Here is a 17,587-nt window from a genome sequence, read left to right on the forward strand (position 1 = left end):
GCTGCAGCTTCCTTGCCTGTTTCTTCCTCCACACTAGGAAGAGACTTTGATATCTCCAAAGCAGACCTGGTTTCACTTACTGTCTTAAGGACTGCCCCCTAGGAGTCTAGCACAGCCCACACACAATCCTGGAATAGGTCCAGCTTTTTCTCTAAGCAGAATACGAACTGGTGACCTTGGGAGCCTCAGGCAAGAGGGCTGCCTACAGAGCCACTGATACCCATGCCATCAATAAGCTTTAAATGCCAGCTGCAGACTTCAGAGAGATAATGATTTCAGTGTGTGAAAAGGTTTCACTGAGGAGACTGTAGCTCACACAGATGGCATGTCAGAGGCAGTGTGCTGATATTTTATATAACATTTCCATTCCTGAGATATTGCTAATATACTTGGAGGGACACTTTTAGAAAGATTAAAGCTTCAAAGTTAGATATTCTTAAGGGGCTAGCCAACTCAAAATGGTCCACAAAGTGATAAGAGAATATGCTTTTAATAAAATGCCTTTTTCCCTTGGAGTTTAAACCTAGAATTTGCAACAGAAGTCACAGTGTTGTATTAAGTGAATGCGAATTGAAAAGAGAAATTGTAGTTATCACAATTTAAGCTAACTGGAAACAGCAGGAGATCTGAGAGATTTATTTTTATCCTGATTCTTATAATACTGTGTTAAAAATTGACACATTTGGGTTGCCATTCCTTTTCTTATTTACCAGGAACTTGCTTCTGAGTGGCTTTGTATAGGATTCCATTGTTTATAATAATCTAAATTACATTATTAGCAGTCTTTTTTTAAAAAAAATGTAGAATAATTTAATATGTATAATAAAGATTAGTAATTGTTATTCTAATGTAAATTGCAACTAACATTTATTTGCTCGTTTGGCAGTTTTTGTTTAGGCAACAGTTCTGTCCTCAAAGCCCACAAATCCTGTGGCTTTCAATGGAATTGGAGCACTATAACTTTAATTAGACTTAGCCATAGATGAAAACAATGGACAAAGATAGCCACAGTAACAATTTTATTTTGATTGGGGCCTTAGTACATACAGGAAGACAACTGATTATGACATGCAGATTATTTTAACCCTGCTTTTATCCATATCATCTTTAGCATTCTGAAATGAATCAGAAGGTTAAAGATGTTCTTCAATATGTTCTACACAAAGGTTTTTTTTAAGTATAGGGAAAAATTCAATTAATAATTTGAGGCATTAGATCCTAAGCACATATAAATTTTGTCAAGGAAAGTAGACCAATGAATTAGTTTTCATCATTTGACATGTTAAAATGTGGATTTGTTGGTTATCTATATCTAACAGAATGATGTTATCTGGCTTGTACATGAGACCAGAAATTAGGATTCATCCTATTTCTTGAATTTATGTACCTTTATATTGCATATGGCCATATCATTGTGGTATAACCTTTCCCTTCTTTGGATGCAGTTACAGACATTTATTTATGTGTGCTTTACAGAATGTTCATCTGAGAAATGTGTAGACAGTGGGGTCAGCAATTTATAAGAACATAACTTTAAAAATATAGAAAAAGAAAATGAAAAAGAAATGTTGAAAATGAGAACATAGCCTGTATTTAACATCTAAGCTCCCACTGAATACAACACAAATGCTTATCTTTTGAAAAACAAAACAACTTAAATAACGTGACTATCCTCACTTGCTCATGTACAAAGTGCTAGTTAAGGTCTAACAAGTGGTGTTTCACAATATTCCTATTTTTATTTGCTAGGTCCCATAGATTGAGTGGGATTAATCTCATTAGAATTGGGCCAATTTCTCCTGAAGCATTGTTTTTCTGACCCTGGGCATGTTTGGGCATTGGATCAAAGACCTACCGGCCATGTGATGCTCATGAAGAAAAATTATCTGCTGAAATTAGATACACCTTTTTTGTCTTCTTCATAATTTATCCCTTGTACTTCATGTTGTTGGCTGAAATCCATACTGAAAGGAAAAATAACGTATATATTCAAGTATAAGCCGACCCTAATATAAGCCGAGGCACCTTATTTTACCACAAAAAACTGGGGAAACTTATTGACTGGAGTATGAGCCAAGAGTGGAAAATGCAGCAGCTACTGGTAAATTTCAAAATGAAAATAGATCCCAATGAAATTATATTGAGGCATCAGTAGGTTAAAGGTTTTTGAATATTTACCGTATTTCAAAGAAAAACAGTAAACTTGTTCTGTAAGTGGAAAAGTAGGGTCAACAAAAACAATATGGTATTAACAATAATGACAACAACAACAATAATAACTTCATTTGTACCCTGCCCTATCTCCCCATGGGGACTCAGACTGGCTTCCAACATAGTAACAGGCAAACATTCAATGCCTACATAAACAATGCAGAGCTAGATATAGATCTATAATTATATATACTAATTTCACATATGCATTTTCCCCTGAAACATTTGCAAATCGTCTCTCTATATATGTGCATTTCCTTCCTGCAATATTTGCAAGTCCTATATTCAGATCTATCTATCTAGACATCTCTCTCTATATAAATAATTATACTTGTATAGGATTTGCAAAGACTTGCAAATATGTGAGGTGAAAATTCATATATAAAATAACGTATACACATAGATACAGATATACAGGTACAGTGTTATGGTTGAGCCTTCTGGCTCCGGTACTAGGAGACGTGGTCGTAAGACTCCTCGAGAGTCAGACTCTTTTGAGGAGCGTGAAAGGAAACGGCTCCGGGACTTATTTGCAGAACCAACAGATGAAGACTCATTTGAGGGTTTTACTGAGGGAATGGAGGAAGAGATGGTTAGCTCAGAGGAGGATGACATGGAGTGGACTCGTGTGAGGGAGGATTTGGGTGTCACCGGCAATGATAGCATGGGAGGCAATTGGCGGGTTGCAGGATCAGACCCATGGACGGGCTGGAGGGATGGAGCGGGATCCACAGCTGGGGATGCTGTGGGGCGTAGTCAAAGGTGTTTTAGCTCTGATGAGGATGATGATGATGAGGCACCTGGAATTAGGATAGCAGCTGACAGCGATGAGGAGTTATGAACTGGGATAAAATGGGGTTTAGGATCAATGGCTAATTGCGTTGGGCAAGGTAATCTGGACGAACGCTTGGGCTCTTGTTGGGGAACTTCCTGAAGACGGGTGTGATTCATTGCTGGATACGTAAGTTACCAAGGACACTGGGCATAGACGGCGGGAGGAACTGTGTGGGGTTTTTCTGTGCAACTTGTGTTTAATCTTGATAGCTTGGACCTCCGTCGTCTTTTTGACGGACATTAATTACCTACTCTGGATTGACGCTGGACTGACTGACTGACTACGACCCTGGACTATCCCTTCTGTGGCTATCGGTGGAACTTGTGAACGTCTGCACTTGGCTTTCGACCTTGGACCGGATTGGGACCCATGCTGACCGTCGTTACCCTGATTGATGTGCCTGGACCTGGATTTCGCTCGTTGCACGGAGGAGTAAACAGCCTGAGTTACTCATCTGTAGCTTTTGAGTAGCAGAGAGGAATCTGCTGCCAGTTTTTTGTGTTCATTTTGATCTCTGTTTTCCAACTTTTGTTTGTTTAAATTGTCAGGCTGAAGTAAGCACTTTTGTTTTAATCCGGATTAAACTCCTGTTTAATCCGGTTTATCCTTTCGAACCGTTTTAATTCAAACGGAGCTGTTTCTGTTACTTTTCACACTGAAGACAAGTGTTTGCTTAGTCCTTTGCTTCCTACGGGCATTTTTAGTTCTGTAACTTTAATAAACTGTGTTGTACTCTATTTGGTGGCGTTCTGTCTATGACATACATGGAAATCTCTAGATATCTATATGTATATAGGATTTGCAAACACTTGCAAACATATGAGGGGGAAATTCGTATATAAAATTAATGTATATAGATAGATAGAGACAGATACAAATATAAAGGTACATAGGGATTGCAAAGGCTTGCAGGGAAAAATGCCTATATATCTGTAGCAGAGATTAACAAACATTTCAGGGGAAAATGCTTTTATAAGATTAATGGGTGTGTGTATATATATATATATATATATATATATATGGTTAAGAGCGATAAGGAAGGGTAAGATGAGAGATAAATATATCATATATTTCAAGCAACGGCCTCCAGGCTCCGCTGCTGGCTTGACCTTGACCCGATTATAAGCTGGGGGAGGCTTTTTCAGCACATAAAAAGGGCTGAAAAATTCGGCTTATCTTCAAGTATATACAGTACTTTCTATACTTTCTATCACAATATAATTATCAAATTGTGATTGTGAAGGCAAAAATATTTCTAAATATAAAGTTATCAACAGCAGCTATGTCCTCGCACCATTATTCTGTAGTTTCTGTTGAGATGATCAGCAGAGACACCATTTGCAATGCAATTTTGTCATATTCATTTTTCCACTTGAAGGCAGCTGGAATTTATTATGAATTCTGAATAGTCTTGGAAGCAGGAACAGATGTTGTGCTTGGGGTGGGGTTGAAGGGGAGAGATTTTTTCTTGTATAACTTACCTGGCCATGAAAACACCATCTTCTTTGCTATTCCTCCTATTTTTCTTTCTAATGTCCCAGCCCATGACTGGAAATTACAGTTTCTGTCTAATATTCCACTCCATGACTGGAAATTCATTGTACTGTGGAAGCAATGTGACTTCATTCGGGAGGATCTTAGATACGGGAATCCCATGCCCAAATCACAAATCCATTTTTAAAGTCAGCAGCTGTCCAATTCAGAGCATGTCAACCTGGAAATAAGTGTCATTGTTTTAAATGAAACCCAGGACTAATGCACAAAACAGGCAAACCAGCATTGCAGCTGGACCCCACTGGCAGTCTGCCTCCTCCCTGGTATTGACCTATCCTTAATTGCTGCTGCTCAATCACATAGTCGTTTCCGACTCTTTGTGACCTCATGGACCAGTCCACGCCAGAGCTCCCTGTCAGCTGTCGCCGCCCCCAGTTCCTTCAAGGTCAAGCCAGTCACTTCAAGGATACCGTCCATCCATCTTGCCCTTGATCGGCCTCTCTTCCTTTTTCCTTCCATTTTCCCCAGCTTCATGATCTTTTCCAAACTTTCCTATCTTCTCATGATGAGGCCAAAATACTTCATCTTTGCCTCTAATATCCTTCCCTCCAGTGAGCAGCCGGGCATTATTTCTTGGATGATGGACTGGTTGGATCTTCTTGCGGTCCAAGGCACTCTCAGGATTTTCCTCCAGCACCAAAGTTCAAAAGCATCTATCTTCCTTCGCTCAGCCTTCCTTATGGTCCAGCTCTCGCAACCATAGGTTAATATGGGAAATACCATTGCTTTCACTATGCAGACCTTCGTTGCCAGTGTGATGTCTCTGCTCTTCACTATTTTATCAAGGTTGGCCATTGCTCTCCTCCTAAGAAGTAAATGTCTTCTGATTTCCTGGCTGCAGTCTGTATCTGCCGTGATCTTTGCGCCTAGAAATATAAAGTCTGTCACTGCCTCCATGTTTTCTCCTTCTATTTGCCAGTTATCAATAAGTGTAGCTGCCATGATCTTGGTTTTCTTGATGTTTAACTGCAACCCAGCTTTTGCACTTTCTTCTTTCACCCTGGTGATAAGGCTCCTCAGCTCTTCCTCACTTTTGACCATCAGAGTGGTATCATCTGCATACCTAAGGTTGTTAATGTTTCTTCCAGCAATTTTAACTCCGGCCTTGGATTCATCAAGCCTGATGTTGCATGATGTGTTCTGCATACAAGTTGAATAGGTAGGGTGAAAGTATGCAGCCCTGTCGTACTCCTTTCCCAATCTTGAACCAGTCTGTTGTTCCGTGATCTGTTCTTACTGTGGCTGCTTGGTCTTTATACAGATTTCTCAGGAGACAGACAAGGTGACTTGGTATCCCCATGCCACCAAGAACATGCCACAGTTTATTATGATCCACATAGTCAAAGGCTTTAGAATAGTTAATAAAGCAGAAGTAGATGTTTTTCTGAAACTCCCTGGCTTCCTCCATTATCCAGCGGATATTGGCAATTTGGTCTCTTGTTCCTCTGTCTTTTCTGAACCCAGCTTGGACATCTGGCAACTCTCACTCCATGTATTGCTGGAGTCTTCCTTGCAGGATCTTGAGCATTACCTTACTGGCATGGGAAGGAAATAAGTGCCACTGTATGGAAGTTTGAGCATTCTTTAGCGTTTCCCTTTTTGGGTATGGGGATATAAATTGATTTTTTTCCAATCTGATAGCCAATCTTGTGTTTTCCACATTTGCTGGCATATGGCATGCATCACCTTGACAGCATCACCTTCCAAGATTTTAAACAACTCAGCTGGGATCCCATCATCTCCTACTGCCTTGTTATTGGCAATGCTTCTTAAGGGCCATTCAACCACACTCCTCAGGATGTCTGGTTCTAATTTACTCACCACACCGTCAAAGCTATCCTCTATATTATTATCCTTCCTATACAAATCTTCTGTATATTCTCACTACCTTTTCTTGATCTCTTCAGCTTCTATTAGGTCCCTGCCATCTTTGTTTTTGATCATGCCCATTTTTGCCTGAAACTTGCCTCCGATGTTTCTGATTATCTGGAAGAGGTCTCTTGTTCTTCCTATTCTATTGTCTTCTTCCACTTCCATGCATTGCTTGTTTAAAAATAGTTCCTTGTCTCTTCTGGCTAACCTCTGGAATTGTGCGTTTAGTTGGCCATATCTCCCCCTATCACTGTTTCCTTTCGCCTTTCTTCTTTCTTGGGCAGTAAAGCAACATCAGCAAGGAGAATTATCCTCCTTTCTCCTTTTCTCCTCTAGCTACTGCTACTTCCAAGCTAAGTATTTTCCTTTTATTTTATATTAGCTTAGGTACCCAGTGATGCCTGGGTTAGGGAATTTGTAATTCTATTTATTAGAAAAAGTTAGTCTTTGTTTTTGTTTTTTATGAATGCACCCATTAGAAAATGCACACGAATATGAGTGAACTACAACTCTCAACAAACCCCGTCAGTATTCAAAGTTGGCCACATTGAGTACGTGTGCCAAGTTTGGTCCAGATCCATTGTCGGTTGGATTCACAGTGTTCTTTGATTGTGGGTGAACTACAATTTCCAAATTCATGCGTCATTCACCGGCAACCCACCCACCTCTGAATTCAAAGTTGTCCATGTTGGGTATGTGTGCCAGGTTTGGTCCAGATCCATCGTCGATTGGGTTCAGTGCTCTCTAGATGCGGGTGAAAACTACAACTCTCCAAAATCAAGGTCAGTTTTCCCCCAAAACACTCCAGTATTTTCTGTTGGTCATGGGGGTTCTGTGTGCCAAACGTGGTCCTGATCCGTCAGTGGGGGTCACAGTGGTGTCTGGAAGTGTGAGCCAATAGGAAATCAGCTACAAACATACTCACCGACATACATACATACATACATACATACATGCATACATTTTTATTATATAGATAGAGTTATATTGGCCCCTTTTTGTTTTTAAATTCTGGAATTGTTCAATTGTGCTAAAAAATAAAAATAAAACAAAAAAAGGGACAGCAATAGTGCAGGAAGGCATGGTTAAAAGGATATGTTGATAATGGGATCATGATTTGGCAAATCTGCACAATTGCACTATCAAGAATTGTGCAATATCAAGGGTGCTCAACAGAGTATATATTAACTATCAAGATACTATGACCATAGTGGAATAACGAATCCATGCAACAAAGTACTCACACTACAGCAAGTGCTGTATAGAGTTGTAACCTGTGTGGCCACTAGGAAGGCAGGGTGCTGAATATTAGACAGGCTCCCTCCCTCCTGTCTTTCCGAAAGAGAACAAAAACGTGGTTATGGGAGCAGGCATTTGAGCATGAGTAGCAGCAGCATCGTGATATGAATATATGACTCATTGACAGACCCCCACCTGGACATGAAAAGCGCCTTAAATGTATATTTAAATGTACAATTATGTAGGTTTTTAATGTATATTTTAATTTTTATTGTAATTTTTTAATCTTTGAATGACTTTTAAATCTGATGTAAACTGTTTTTCGGATGTATATTGTAAGCCGCCCTGAGTCCCCTGATGGGTGAGAAGGGCGGGGTAGAAGTGATGTAATAAATAAATAAATATTAGCCTAACCTACTTTGCAGGTTGTTTTGAGACTACAGCATTACTCTGAAATGCAAATGTAACAAAGAAAGCATTGTGAATTGTCTGACTCTACAAATGATGATCTTCCTTCAGGTTTTAGCATATAATTGAGGTTATCCTGATTTAAAACTGAGGTTGCCCTATGTTTCAAAAAAGGGGATATAATTTTGAATAGGGTAAATTGTCAATGACAGTTGATGACTGTGAGCTTGAACAAGCACTGCTGGTCTGGCCTGATAACTTTAACAAGCCTGTCAGATAGCTTTAATCCAGTCATATGGGAACACAGGCAGGGTTGCAGCCACTTGTGAAACATGAAACTACAAGAACAGCTGAATAAATTCAGAGACATTTTGCACACTCTAACCTTTGTTTTTCCAAAAAAAAATATCTGATAATGAGCAAAAGCTAATACCAATTTATTTTCTTTTTGTTCTTCAGTTCAGTAGCTGTAAAGAGTCGAACATTTTCTTAGGGCTGAAAGCTTAACAAAGTATTAGCTAAGGCCTTCTCCCCTCCCCATCCCCTGGTCCTGCTTCACACTATGGTATATTTAGTTCTGTATGAAGTCTATTCCTTCTCACTCATTAAGGAATGAATCTGGTTTCTGTTTTGTTCAATACTGTATATACATTGCACCCATAAATATTTGAACTAAGTAAATATAGCATCTCAAACATGGAAAAGCTTTCATTATAAATTGGGGGCTGGGAGGGTCTTTTAAAACATTCTATTCATTGGCCAAATGTTGCCCTTTGGAAAAAAAAGTTTGTAAGCCAAAAAAATATGATGTATTTCTGTCTGCTATATTGCAACAGACTCTTTCCTAGATTATGTCTTGATTTTCACGTTTTATATGTCTAGTGATCTGGTGATGAGGGAGCGCAAGGAGAGGCCTGTAGATTCCCATTTCAGAAACACATGGCCAGCGTTTAGCTATATCTGGGGCTAATTTCCTTCTTTTGCTTCATTTAAGGTGCCTCATTCTGGTTTACAAGCAGTAGAATTGAAAGTAATTTTCTGACTTGGAAATTTGGCAAGTTTGTTCCTAAGTGGGAGTAGCAGGGGTCAGAAAATGTATTTTTTAAAAAAGGGCTAAGCAAAACCAGGATGACCTCAATAGTGGTTTTCTATGATGAATTAACACAGGAGTGAATGATTGGCTATTACAATAATGCATTACAAACAGTTGTGCTGGAAAGCTACCTGAGAGGAATAAGAACCAAAACATTTTATATCTAGGCTGATAGTGATTTCATAAATTGACTGCATATGTGCACCCTTAAGCATGTTTGTAATTACACCGACTGAAGGCAAAACATTGTTTCATCAAGGTTTTTGTTTAATAGCTGAGACATTCACATGAATAACATTAAACTCAAGCATGTTTGGTACCTGGATCTTAAACAGTTTTATTCTTTTGCAATAAAGAATGTAGAGTTGCATAATTAGTATGGAGTAAATTCATAAACATGTATTATACAAGCACTTAAACAGTGGGTGGTCTAGCAGCATCCACCTGAGCCAATAAGGCTGGGGTGATTAAGGCAGACCAGTTTCTCCAGACAATAGGAATAATCTGTTTTCAAATGACTGCAGGGCTTGTTCACACATGCATAAAGGTTGCTTGAATTAAAACTGGAAGTTTGAAGAGGAGGAGCAGAGCAGCAAATTCACAATCTCACCCTAAGTTCTGCCAGTTTGTGTTAACCAGACAGAAGGAAGCAGCCTTCCATACCCATTTGATCCAAGTTTAATATTTCCCCACGTGGTCTAGAGTATGATGGCAAGAGAAATCCATACACCAGCTGCTGGCAGATGAGATTTTCCATCCTCAGTAGAATGGACTATGGATCTGTGGCTTCCATGGATCCAGTCAAATCTCTATTTTCCTCTAGCATGAACAACAATGGAAACATTAGGTTGTTGTGAGTTTTCCGGACTGTATGGCCATGTTCCAGAAGTATTTTCTCCTGATGTTTCACCCACATCTGTGGCAGGCATCCTCAGAGGTTGGAGGCATTATGACCTCTTAGCTGTCTGAAGATGCACCAGGGGTCTCCATGACAATGGAGTAATCACATATACCAGCACCAATGTAAGTGAAAAGTGACCTCAGTCTAATTCTAACTCCTTCCACCAAGCTAGATCTGTGGTTAAGGAAGCACGATTGGAAAACTACCAGCAAAATGCTTGAACAGTAGCCATTGAAAATCATTATAGTTCATGTGAGATGACTGTCACAAGATAGTAATGTTCAAGCTGCTGTGATTAATGTATTTTTTTTCACTCACACATGTACATCATCACTTCCTAAAGTTCACAGTTAATAGTAGGTAAAGGTTTTCCCCTGACATTAAGTCTAGTTGTGTCCGACTCTGGGGGTTGGTACTCATCTCCATTTCTAAGCCGAAGAGCCGCTGTTGTCTGTAGACACCTTCAAGGTCATGTGGCTGGCATGACTGCATGGAGCACCTTTTGGTCAGCAAGTTCAGCAACTCTGTGGTTTAACCCGCACCATCGGGGGCTCATCACAGTTAATATAAGTAGGTTAACAATTCCTGGGTCTATTGTACCCTGCATAATTCTGCTGAAAGTGTCCACACACAGTGAGGGCACAGTAAATCTGTTACTAGATCACCTAACAGCCCTATATACTCATTTATAAGTCTAGAAATTTTAGACAAAAAGGTTAAATTAAGAAAACTGAGTTGATGTATCCATGGGTCAATGTGAGTCTTGATGGTGGATCCGTGGGTGATTGTGGAGCCCTATTCTTGATCTGCATGTTCTTCCACAGTGAGGGCATTGGTTTCCAGGTGGAAGGTGGTCCTGGTCAGGGTTGGCTTGATGCGCCTTCGTCTTGGCACGTTTCTCCTTTTCGCCCTCCATTAATGCCTCTTCAAATTCTGCAGCACTTCTGGTCACAGCTGACCTCCACTTAGAGTACTCAAGGGCTAGGACTTCCCAGTTCTCAGTGTCTATGCCACAATTTTTAAGGTTATCTTTAAGCCCATCTTTAAATCTCTTTTCCTGTCCACCAACATTCAGTTTTTTGTTCTTGAGTTGGGAGTAGAGTACCTGCTTTGGGAGATGGTGATCGGGCTTTCAGACAACATGGCCAGTCCAGCCGAGTTGATGACATAGGAACATTGCTTCAGTGCTGGTGGTCTTTGTTACTTCCGGCACGCTGACATTTGTCCGCCTGTCTTCCCAAGAGATTTGCAGGACTTTTTGGAGGCAACGCTGATGGAATTGAGTGTGACGTCTGTAGACAGTCCACGTTTCTCAGGTGCATAACAGGGTTGGGAGGACAATAGCTTTATAAACAAGCACCTTGGTATCCCTTTGGATGTCCCGATCCTCAAGCACACTCTGCTTCATTCAGAAAAATGCTGCACTTGCAGAGCTCAGGCAGTGTTGCATTTCAGTGTCAATGTTGACTTTTGTAAAGAGGTGGTTCTCAATGTTATACCATTAAGCTATATTTCAGGTATTGCAGAGGGATTGGCTGGTGCCTGCTGGAAGAGCACATTGGTTTTCTCGATGTTCAATGAGAGGCTGAACTTCTCATATGCTTCTGCAAAGGTGTTTAGAGTGGCTTGTAGGTCTTCTGAATGCTCACAGATGACGTTACCATCAGCATATTGGAGTTCTATAACAAATATTGAGTGGTGAAAGGTGAGAGCTTAATCCAACTTGGGAGAACCTAAATGAAGCACTGACCTACCTCTCTCTCCATCATAGAACTGCTTCTTGCCTTTTTGAATGCCTGGGTGGGGAAATAGTGGTGGTACTGGTCACCTGAATTTGCACTGTTACCTTTTCCTCTCCACAAAATGATACTCAACTTTTCCATGGGTCATATTAAAATCCATGATTTCTCCCTAAAACCTACCCTCAATTTATACATGAGGTCAATTTATCCTTGAGTATATACACAGCATACAAAGTAATGTGAAAAATAAGGGTTGGAAATATTTGCATACATTTGAAAATCTACATGCTGGTTTGTTTAAAGATAAAAAGATACGAAGGACTCCAGTACTATGTTCAAGACTAACTGGGTGGGGAAATAGTGGTGGCGCTGGTCCCCTGAATTTGCACTGTTGCCTTTCCCTCTCCACAAAATGATACTCAACTTTTCCATGGATCATATTAAAATCCATGATTTCTCCCTAAAACCTACCCTCAATTTATACATGAGGTCAATTTATCCTTGAGTATATACGCAGCACACAAAGTAATGTGAAAAATAAGGGTTGGAAATATTTGCATACATTTGAAAATCTACATGCTGGTTTGTTTAAACATAAAAAGACACGAAGGACTCCAGTACTATGTTCAAGACTAACTGGGCGGGAAACTAATGTCTTATTTAAATTTTCATGAAATGGACTTTAGTTTGTTCTGGAAATGTCCTTTTCCCTATTATGGTGCATCTACACTATAGAATTAATGCAGTTTTGTAGCCACTGTCATGGCTCAATGCTATGGAATCCTGGTAGTTGTAGTTTGGTGAGGTACGTAGCATTAAGCCATGATAGTAAAAGTATCCACAAATGTTAAAAGGCCAACTGTAGCAGCAAAGAGCCATTTCACTGATGATAACTCTTCCCAACCACACTCCACACTTTTTTCTAATCTAATATCTTTCTCAATTAGAAATAAACTCACTTGATTGCGGGAATAAAATGTGATATCAGGAATTACCAGGAAATATACTGTGTTAACAAAAAATCATAAAGATACTTTAAAATAAAAGCAATGGGAACCACAACAACAAATACCACAACCTCTTGAGAAATTTGCCCCATCTGGCACAACCCAAGTTGATATTAAGTTATCAAGATGCTTCATCACCAGTTTCGTATTTGGTATTCTAATTAAGTGGTATACTGGCTAATGTCTATGCGGATCTGCTTTTTCTCATACAGACAGGATTCCAAAATAATGATGATTAGAGAAAGAGAAGTGAATTATACATTCATGAATTCATGATGTAGGCACAAATATTTAAATACACGTAATGACAACAAGCTACACTTCTGGAAATAATGTTGTTGCTGTTGTTGTTTTTTTTAAAAAAAGCTTGTGGAGATCTGCCTTTTTGTCTTAACGATTCAGTCAGTAGATTAACATTCTCAAGCAAAGCCAGCATTAAGAAACAAAATGCATGAGGAAGAGCAGAAATTTCACTAAATGGATTAACATATATTTCTATAACTCCATGCTGAAGTCATTCTTTCCATCTGTTTTAAGTAAGAATCATTCTATTGTCCTATAGAATTTGCAAAATGTGTAGCCAGACGTATGTGGCCTCATTCTTGCATTCTAATATCCTTGTTTTCAGACTGTTGAAAGTGGGATTAATAGAAACATCAGCCTGTTGTTTGCTTTGAATCAGCTTTGTATCATCCACTTCTCTTACATACTATCCTTACAAAAATCCAGGCACGCCCCTCTCTCCCTCTCTCTTCCTTACCTGTGAGGCTTTTTCTACCGCAGTTTTTCCATATCAGACAACCCTTCTTCAAAATTACCAGAGAGAATTGTTTAATAATGTTGGTTGGTTAATAAGATTACAATAATATTCACTTAAAAAGTAAACAATTACTTAAGTAAATATTTTTAACATTATTTCCCTAGGCCTTATTCTATTGCCTCTTTGTGCCACAATCCTGGAAATGTTCAGAGAACATTTGGGACCTGATCCCATGACCTCTCCTTTTTTCTATGTTTGCTCTCTCTTGTTGGTCTTCTATTCAGTCTTTATTTTGCACTTGCCACACCAACATTAACTATTGTCTATTTCGACTACTCAGGTTGGTTCTATCCCCTCTCCTTTTCTTCAAGGTGTGGTTATCTGGATCTAGTTATACAAGTGAGTGAGGAAAAGAGTACAATGGCCCCTTAGTATCCACTGGGGTTTGGTTGTCAGTGTGTTGGGAAAATGAACTTACTGCATGAGAGAGGGAGATGAGAAGAAATGGTCTAAAAACAGAATGAATGTCAATGAATAGACAAGGCTACCACACAGAAGAAACTTTCTTTAATCTTTTGTTTTCCTTTCATTCATAAAAGAGAAAATAACTCCATTATGCAGACAATTTCATGAAAAGATGCAAATTAATTAAAAACAGATCTGCTTCCTTGGGAAGCCATGGTCCAGAAAGGAATGGTTTGCTTTATGTAACTGGTCTTGTTGCTTAGAACTCAGTTGTAGAAGGTGATGGTTAATGTTAAATGATTCTAGTAAAACTGTTGACCTCCAAACTGTATAGAACACTGACATTTTCATGATATCCAAGGGCTGAAGAACATCCGACTTTCATCATAGCTGTTTTACTTGGTTATGTATAAAAACTAAATACACTGCCCTTGGGAGATATCTTGGTGTCACCTGCTCCTAAACAGAAAAGTACTTGTTTAGCAAAAATTTTATTGGAATGCATAATAGCTTTTTCTTCCTTGATGGTGCTTTGAAGGTGAATGGGAGAGAATCTACAAGAAGCCAAATCTTTTCAAGTGTCCCCAATATACATATTCTGAACACCAGTCCTATTATTTTAAGAGGGGGAGATGATCTAGTGCTCTCAAACAAGCAGTGATGTGACAATTTAAAAAAGAAATCATTCAGAACTGTGTGGTTTTGGACAATTAGCATAGCATTGAAGTGCCCTAGTACTAGGCACTGGTGGATCGCACCAGTGAAGTCAGTTGGGACTCTAGTGACAGAGATGAACCCAAGAGCATCCTGAATTGCAACACTGTACTTGTAGATGTGAACTGTTTAAATAGTCCCTCCTCCATTACAGAGTGAGATTGGCACCTTAAAACCAAAGATCACCAAGAAGTGATGGGCCTCAGTAACTCCCATTACCAAACTTTCTATCTGGATTGGTGCTCCACAGAGTACCCAGGTGGACAAAGTTGGGCAAAGCCGACTTCAGCTCACTCAGCTAGGTCAGCTCTTTCATTTCCAATCAAACCATGAGATCAGTCTTATTATCAACAAATTTAACAGAACTACCAGGCCAGAGTGCCTGATACTCAAACAGCCAGATATCTGAGAGATCGAGGTGGAAAGCAGAGGCTATCTCACATGGAAAAGATATGAGTACAGACTTGAGTCTGCTGCTTGGTGCTTTCAATGAGTTTGTTTTAACTAGGTCAGAGAAACAATTCACAGTGCAGAATTATAGCAGTTTGATACCACTTTATCTGCCATGGCTCCATCCGATGGAATTCTAGGATTAGTAGTTTGTTGTGGCTCCAGAGCTCTCTGACAAAGAAGGTAACTGTCTCATAAAACTATCTCATAAGACAAAATAAATCCCATAATCCCATAGCATCGAGCCATTTAATGTGCTGTCAAACTACTGCTATCCTGTGGATGCAGCCTCAGTAGCCTCCAACCCTGTCTTTTTTAACACTTGAATTACTTTTTACAGTTGCTGCTACATTGTTATCATATTTTTCCTTAAGGGTTTTCAGTAGTCTATTCAGCAACATACCGTTGTGGAAATCTTCAGTATATAGCACCAGCAACTTTTTGGCTTCTTTGATAAAGCTACCGGGAAGTCTATGTGTGAATTGGATTTTGTGGTTTAATCACACATTCACTAAAGTGTCTATATGTTCAGAGGCAAATGTTCTGTTATTGTGCCTTGAACCAACAGCACAATCCTGTGAATATTTCAGTTGAAGTAAATCCTAATCTGAACAAAGCCCCGAGACCCAAGTAACTATTCATACAACTTGTAGCCTGAAACTGTGATTTGAAAGAGAATCAAACGGACAACATCCAACTGGGGCTAAATGATTTTTACATGAAATGTAAATCAAAAAGCCTATGAAAAAATTCCCTGTTAGAGGATGGGTGATCAAATTACCGTAGTGTCAAAGTAGCACCCAATAGCGTACACTACTCCTACCATAAGAGGGAAAATGCAAAAGGGAAAGAAAAACAGCTGCTTTCTATCACATTTTCAAAAGTTTATTAGATTAATAGTTCTCTTTTCCCCACTGTGCTTAATGGTTTAAATGATTTTCCTCACTGGATCGAAGATGGAAGAAAAGCAAGTATTAGTGGTAAACGCCATATGTAGGCAAACCTTGCCAAAAGTAATTCACATATTTTTGGCTAATGTGTGCATGTTCGGGTTGGGGGAGCCTGTCTGCAGATAGCATGGTTGTCCTATTACACACCGTATATAATAGAACTGAAGTAGCAAACGTATAATTAACAAAAGCACATAAGATTTAAACAAATATTACTATTTCACAGCATTATAGCAAACATTGCATTTATGTTTATATATTTTCCAAAGCCACAAATGAAAGAGTTCATAAACTGTGGTTAACACTAAATATTCAATGTAGTTTCATGCAGATATAGGTCTTGAAGCTTGGTTGAAGAGGTAGCTCAAATGCTAATCTTTATGAATGGGGGTGCAAGGACGAAGGCTCTTTTAGGCAGGGGGGAATCTTTTTATCCCACCGCTGCCACCATTAAATGCAAGGGTCCACTTCATAAACAGGCAGGGGGCAATCCTTCTTTCAGGATCCCAGCCACTGCCAGTTATAAACCCTTGAGTCTGTACGTGTGCATGTACAATATGATGAGTCACTGAGGGGCAATATTTGAGACAAATCTTCTACTGATACTAAGTCAAGCAATTTACCACTCAGAAGCACTTTCTTTATTTGAAACAGAGAACTATTTATTTATGGTTACTTCAGTCCAACAATCGTAACTTGTGTCAATAGTTTACTTCTTCAGTTTCACATATATACAATATCAAACATATCTTTCGTTCTTCAACATTAACCACTTGACTGAAACTTTGTCTCTCCCCTATTCCTTTTCTTTTCAGTTCTACCTCACTAGAAAACCCAAATCTGACTCCATAATAGTCACTTTTTCCTTCAGTATTCCAACTGAAGTCCCAAACTTAAACTTGGATCCTTTTCCCTCTAGCTCACCCAGCTAGAGACTACCATAACTGAACCTCAGACACACACATCGTTTCTCAAGTTTCCCTCACCAGAAACCTCAACATAACTCCCTTCTTTCTAAAACATCCTCTCTTCCTTTTCTCCTCCAGCTAGCTCCGCCCCTTTCACTAGCTTAGAATTGTTACATTTCTACTGAAGCAGCTACGTTACCATGGTGACACATGGCTAATCATCAGTAGCTAACTTCTGCCCACTTTTATCTCTAAATCAACATTAAATAACATAGGCAAAATCTATCAATAAAATAAGGTTTTCCGTTACAGGGGGTTTTACCCTTTAAACAAATTCTCCAAAGTCCCAAGCAAGAAAGAGTTCTCAGAATGTGCGTTCAAAGAAAGCAAAAACAAAACAACAAGGGTTCCCGGGGTATTCTATGTCCTTGTTTCAGGATGGGTGTTCCTTCTTCAGGTTTAGTTGCTTAAGGTAATT

General features: G+C 39.3%; 1 protein-coding gene across 18 annotated transcripts in view; it reads left to right on the top strand.

Moving 5' to 3' along the window:
* The window catches only part of erc2 (ELKS/RAB6-interacting/CAST family member 2), a 698,491-nt gene that overhangs the window by 581,350 nt on the left and 99,554 nt on the right, over positions 1 to 17,587 (top strand). The gene's annotated exons all lie outside the window — the stretch shown is intronic.

The sequence above is a fragment of the Anolis carolinensis genome, chromosome 2, assembly GCF_035594765.1.
Source record: "Anolis carolinensis isolate JA03-04 chromosome 2, rAnoCar3.1.pri, whole genome shotgun sequence".
Lineage (NCBI taxonomy): Eukaryota > Metazoa > Chordata > Lepidosauria > Squamata > Dactyloidae > Anolis > Anolis carolinensis.